Source organism: Lissotriton helveticus, chromosome 2_1 (assembly GCF_964261635.1).
Source record: "Lissotriton helveticus chromosome 2_1, aLisHel1.1, whole genome shotgun sequence".
NCBI classification, from domain to species: Eukaryota; Metazoa; Chordata; class Amphibia; order Caudata; family Salamandridae; genus Lissotriton; species Lissotriton helveticus.
This window is the reverse complement of record NC_136059.1, coordinates 1264769182-1264776138: the sequence shown is the minus strand read 5'-3', so window position 1 is coordinate 1264776138 and position 6957 is coordinate 1264769182. Positions and strand designations below refer to the sequence as shown.

The 6957-nt window shown below is 37.7% G+C and overlaps 1 pseudogene; it reads right to left on the bottom strand.

The window, feature by feature from the left end:
* Positions 1-3581: 3581 nt before the first annotated feature.
* LOC144820233 (KRAB-A domain-containing protein 2 pseudogene) lies at positions 3582-4520 on the bottom strand (annotated as a pseudogene).
* Between the last annotated feature and the right edge of the window lie 2437 nt (positions 4521-6957).

Here is a 6957-nt window from a genome sequence, read left to right as displayed (position 1 = left end):
AGGTTGTCTACGAATGATTTAGCACCGGGTGCCCCACGAACATGCGGTGCACTAAAGGCGATTGAGGCGGCCCCCTTCCGTCCGCGCTCCGGTCCCCAAGCGAGTGGAAAACATATAAAAAATGTCACTAGCATTTTTTACATGTTTTCTAATACATGTTAGTTTGATTGGCAGTTAGGCATGTTCATTAAACACTTTTGCTAGTCTTTGCTGTTAGTGTAGAAAGATGTTTAAAACATCTATTTTTAATGCAGAACACAGAATAATGAAAAGACTCCACAAATACAATCTGCAGATACACTACATGTTACTCCTTTTCTAACTAAAATACAAAGTTCTATAAATAATTTAAAATATTAATATTTAATATACTTTCATAGTTGTTTTCTTTCTTCAGGGAATTGAAACAATTAACTTCACTCTTCAACATGCCTAGCCTCGTATCTGAGTCTTTTTTATCTTTACAGTGTCTACAACTTCTAAAGCAGTGTACAAGATGATAACAAGATGCTAACATCCAGACTGTGTGCCACCACTGCTGCACAAAATGTTGGGCCCGATTCACAAATGTAAACTTAGATGTTTGGTCTAAACTTAGACCAAACGTCTACATTTATGACTTTTGGAGTTCCCATAGGGTATTTACGAGTAGTCTCTTTATGCCAGCACTCGGGCAGAGATACGGCCCGATTGCAGACATAAAGCTAGTACTCATCAATGCCCTTTGTGAATTCCCAAATTCATAAACTTAGATGTTTGGTCTAAGTTTAGAATAAAATACTTAGAATAAAGTTGTGATTTATTGGTTGTTTTATGTGGTGTTGAATTATTTTTGACAGTCTACTCTATCTATCTATCTATCTATCTATCTATCTATCTATCTATCTATCTATCTATCTATCTATCTATCTATCTATCTATCTATGCTTTGACGCTTTGTGTGTGTGTGTGTGTGTATATATATATATATATATATATATATATATATATATACATATATATTAATAAATGTATATATATATATATTTACTGAAAAAATATAGGTTTCAGGGACGTTATAGTTATTTGGACTTTTCACTTGTACAAAACCAGAGAAATTCGGCCGTTATAGTTAGTTGAGCTAACTATAACTCACACCTGCTCAATGCACTGCCGATGACGTTACATATTACATCATTCATGACATGGTCAGTGGCATCACTGATGAAATCTCAAATGACATCATCATCCAGTGACTGTGTGTTTCTGTAAAGTGTAAATATGTATATATATATATATGTATATATATATATATATATACATATATATATATATATATATATATATATATATATATATATATATATATATATGCGCCAAGGTGTATTGAAGAATGAGTGGGTGTATAAGTGTCTGAATGGATGATTTAGTAGGTGCGAGACTGATTGTATTAGTGAGTGATTAATTGTGTCTTACTGAATGCATGGGCTAGTGACTAAACTGTGTGAATGTCTGTATCAGTCTGTTAGTTGGTCTGTAAGCGGCTGCATAGGTTGGTGAATAGCTACATGAGTGTCTATATGGGTTATTGATTGGTTGTTTGAGTATCTGTATGGGTGCCTGAGTGTCTGTGTTTGTGGGTGGGGTTATGACTCTCTGCATAGATGTGTGAGTGTGTGAGTCATTGGGTGTATAGGTTCAACACTGCATGTGTGAAGGGCTGTGTGGGTGGGTGTGTTGGTGAGTGAATGGATGCCTCAGTGGTACATGTGTGAGTAACTACATATGTGAAAGGCAGTATATGTGAGTGTTGGAGTTTATAAATGACTATATGTGAGAGTGAGTGATTGTAAGAGAGCCTGTATGGATGAATGTGTGCTTGTATCAGTAATTGTATAAGAGAGTAAGTATGTGTTAGTATCTGTATGAATAAGTGAGGTAGTGTGCGTATAACTGTATAGGTGAGTGCATGACTGACTAGGTGTATGAGTAACTCTATAGATGAGTGACTAGGTGTATGAGTAACTCTATAGATGACTATACAGATACTCTATAGTGAGTATCTGTATAGGTGTATGAGTACATATGATTGAGCCATATTGATGAGTGACTGCAAGTATGAGTGACTGTATGGGTGAATGAGTGGATGTGTGTGTAGACCTAGGAATCAGTGAGAGGGTATGTAGTAACTGGTATTGGTGTGTCTATGGTTTTGAAAATGGTAGTCTGTATTTTAGAAGGGGTGTATCAAAGGTTATATTAGGTTATGAGGAGGTGCATCAGATTATCACACGGATGATGTCATCAGTGATGTCACTTGAGATGTCATCAGTGATGTCATCAGTGATGTCACTGACTATGCCATGAATGATTTAAGATGTGATGTCATCAGCAGTGCATTGCGGGGGTGCGAGTTATAGTTAGCTCAACTACCTGTAACGGCCAAATTTCTCTGGTTTTGTACGAGTGAAAGGTCCAACTAACCATAACGTCCCTAAAACCTATGTTCTTTTTGAATGTGAATTTTCTAAGGTTTTTTAAATGCTAATTTCTAACTAAAACGTCCCTGAAACCTATTTTTTTTCAGTGAATTATATAAACACATCCATACTTTTGTACTCATCAAAATAACTGTAACAGTGCTGTGTTATAGCTCATAATTCAACCACGATTAAAACTTAGTTCACACTAATCAAAATATTAAACCTTTGTAATGCTAAATGTTTCCTATGTTGTTTTTAATTTTTTGCAATCTGAACTATACTTTATTCATATGTCTTGTATCTAGCTAGTATTTGGCATTTTCAGTCACGAGAAAGCAAATGAGACTCTTTGGCGGTTAACAGTTTTCAACCTTTCCCAACATGTGCACATGTCAAACAATCAAACTGTGACCACATGTTAATAGAAAAAAAGTGATGTCTAAGTGTGTGCACTGCACGTTGCTTCTATAGACTACTTTGTAACCAAAGACTATATAAACCACACCCTGCCCTCTGACAATAGATTAGTTTTGTTTTTGCGAGTCATTTCACTGTCTCCAGTCTGCGATCCAGCTTGACTTCTCCAGCCTCGAATTTTTTTTTTGCGACAACAAAAAAGATGACGGACTTGTAAGTTGTTAGATTAAAGGATAGTAGATATGTTTAATACATAACTATTTATCCGAATGCTGGAATTACCATTGTAATTGCTTTTTGTGTTCTAGGAAACAACTAACTAAAAGTATTTCTTCAAAGAATTATATATAGTTTAAAGTTTTATTATATTTGTATATCAAGGGTTATCAAGATATCAAAACTTTAGGTATTTGTGTACAGATTCTAAAAAAGTTCAACGTATGTTTAATATTCAGTTGTTACATTGTTTGTTTATTTGCATTTACATCTTACATCAGCAACACCTGTTCACAAACAGACAGAATTCAGGAGAAACTTCCCTTACAAAACTCTACATTCTCGAGTCTTTGAAAACAGAAATATTAACAGAAATAAAACGCTTCATAACATTTTGTCATTTATCTTTTTTCTCTCTTATCACCCTTATTCTCCTTCTCCCCTGGGGTGATATAGTGTGGCCGTGTATATTCTACTACTGCCTTTCTATTCTACTCTAGCTTTGCAGCCGATCAGAGCTTCGTATGGTGACCTCTTAATCCCAGAATGAAAATCTCTGTTCTTCACAAGTTGGACGAACCTCAATCCCTCACTCCCACAGCTAGTTTTTTCATCTTGCATCCAAGCAAACAGCATATTTTCAATGTCCTGATTAGCTCTCTCGATGCTCCCCTGACTTTGTGAGTGGCACGGCTTACCATGGACGATCTTCAAGGTGGGCCAATACTCCTTTAGGCTGCTTACCACATTTTTTGCAAATTCCCTGCTGTTATCGGACTGTAGAATCGTTGGAGCACCAAGCAACGTAAATATGTCGATGAGCTTGTAGGCTACTTCTTCTGCTCTCTTTGATTTCAGAGCCCTGAGAACTACAAACTGAGTGAGATGATCTTGGTACACCATTATAAACTTGTACTCTCTGTCAGGATGGGACTGAAAATCGATGAGATCGACCTGACAACGGGAGTCGAATTTAGAAAAAAACATTGGCTTGAACACAACACCTTTTTTAACATCTTTTTGCTTCTTCTGGCAAAGCTCACAAAGGTGAATGTACAGCTCAAGATCATGACGGGTAATGTTCTTATAGTTGGGTGAAAGTTCTTTCAACATCCTGTCCCATCCTCCATGACCAATAGCCAAATGGGCCTTATGGAGTACGTCAAATAACTCGGAGTCCGCAACGTAAAACTGAATAGCACTCCTACCTTCTTTAACAAAATTGATCAACTTAGTCGTATTCTCGACCATCATTACGTCATAGTGTTTCACCAGCCAATAGTCCCGTGGTTCCTTCTTAATGGTCGTCTTAGCCTTTTTCACATCGTCCACTAACTTTTGGTAACTGGTTTCGGTTAGGAAAACACCGGTTTTAGCAGCATTGGGTCTTACTTGAGATAATTCATCGCAGAACCGTTGTTGCATTCTATACATTACCTAGCCATTCTATAGAATACCGGATTTCACACATTCCCGGGCGTGAATAAAATGGCGGGATTAGTGGTATTATATACTTTGCCGGCAGACAATCCGGCAAAGTATACAATGCCTAGGCAATGTATAAAATATCAATTATTTCATACTTTGACATTCGATTTTCAGGCATTTTCAGGCATTCTTTACATTACCTAGGCATTCTATAGAATGCGTCATTTCACACTTTGACTGTAACATATATATACACGAGCCACACCGATCCAAGTTTGCAAAATTAAGTTTTTATTTCGGGCACAAACTATATAAATATATATTGATGTGATCAAGACCGGGGAGACCTGGTCGAAACGCGTCATGCTGGAGGATTAAGCCACATTAAAGCACTTTTTGAAATTCAGCTTGCTGTGGTCCGTGCCTGATTCCGAGAAGGAGTGAATGTCAGGAGTTTCTTTCATTATATATATATACATATATATATATATATATATATATATATATATATATATATATATATATATATATATATATATATATATATATATATATATATATATATATATATATATATATATTCACTGAAAAAACCATAGGTTATAGACCATATATAGTTAGGAATTAGCATTTAAAAAACCTTATTTTACTCAATTCTTCAATATGTAAAACATATTTAAACTTTACAGAAACACACAGTCACTGGATGATGTCATCAGTGATGTCATTTGAGATGTCATCAGTGATGTCATCAGTGATGTCACTGACCATGTCATGAATGATGTAATATGTGACATGATCAGCAGTGGATTGCGGGTGCGCGATATATAGTTAGTGCAACTAACTATATATGGAATTTCAATGGTTTTGTGTGAGTAAAATAAGGTTTTTTAAATGCTAATTCCTAACTATATATGGTCTATAACCTATGCTTTTTTCTGTGAATTTCAATGGTTTTTTAATAGCAAATATCATAAGCTGTCGAATGTCAAGTATGTGGTAAGTAAAAACATTTTCGTGTTTATGCACACTGATCTGCTTTGAATGCTGCCCCCCACCCCTCATTTCTATTAGGAGTACTCTCTCTTTGCAGATAGTGAAGGGTAGTTAACGCAGGCCTTTGCCCCCGTTGTAATCCGTCGTGCCTGCTTCTCTCTCCATTTGATTGATTGTTCTCTTTGGTTCATTCTCTATTTACAAACAAGCACAGAGTCGCAATACTCTGTTTAGTCTTTGCAGATAGCGAAAAATCGTGTAAAAAAAGAAAAGGAATCGAGCAAAATCAGTAGGCCACTAATGGGATCTCTTTTTGACCTCCCTAAAATAGAAACATTAGGAACAACCTGTTGATAATACCAATGTGTATGTACATAAGCGGCGTTCATTTGTGTTCACAGTACCCCTTCTTGATTGTTTGAATCGAGCATTGAATTGTTCGAAGTTGGTTCTCTTAAGAATCTTCTCTGCCTGCAAACGAGGAAGAATAGGAATATTCTCTCTCCCTTTGCAGATAGTGAAGGGTAGGTAACGCAAACCTTTAACACGTCGTGCCTATTTCGTTCCTCATTGATTGATTGTTTCCCCAAACATTGACTGTTTGGGAATTGGTTCTTTTTGGATGTATTCCCTGTTTGCAAATATACGTAGGAAAATCTTTGCAAATAGTGAAAGGGTACGTAATGCGAACCTTTCTCCCCCGTTGTAATCTGTCATGCCTATCTACTCCCCACTGATTGATGCACCTGTTTCACCCGGACCATTTACTAGAGATACGTCATCTGGCCCGACCAGAGAGCACCCCTAGTGAAAAGGACATATGCAATAATAACGAAGTGATCACTGTATCCTGTTAACAGAAACTTTAGCATGAAACAACCTGGAAAGAAAAGAATAGGAAAACGAAAATCAGTAGGCCACTGATGAACATAAACTTTTATTAAACAACGAACAAAGAAACGATAACATAACGTAATGATAAAACCTATTAATGTCCTAGAAACAAGAAAACGTTAGAAATATGCCAGTGGTGAGAGACCAGAAAAACAGTAAGAGAAACCAAATCACCCCTCGCTGTCCCACCGCCTGCCACGCCAAAAAAATCGATAGACTAGGGAAAATGCAAGTCAGTAGAACATCCGCCCCCACTCTGGAAACTTCCAAGGTGGGGCAGGGTTGCGGCTACGCCCAGCCGGGAGCAGCCCATATAAGGCGGATCCTGCTGCCACGCCTCGGCCAGGAGATCCTAACGTAGGGTGTAGCCGGAGGAGAGGCCGAGGCCAGCGGGACCTGGCCAGGGGATTGCCTTTACAACGCTGAAGAGTTTCAGGGGGGGGGAATGTCTCCTCGACCCTCCCCTCTCTCTCCCAGTCCGGCCGCGGTGGCCCTTGAGAGTTGCAGGTAGTCCCGCCACATGCTCTTCCGGTCCGGCCACCAA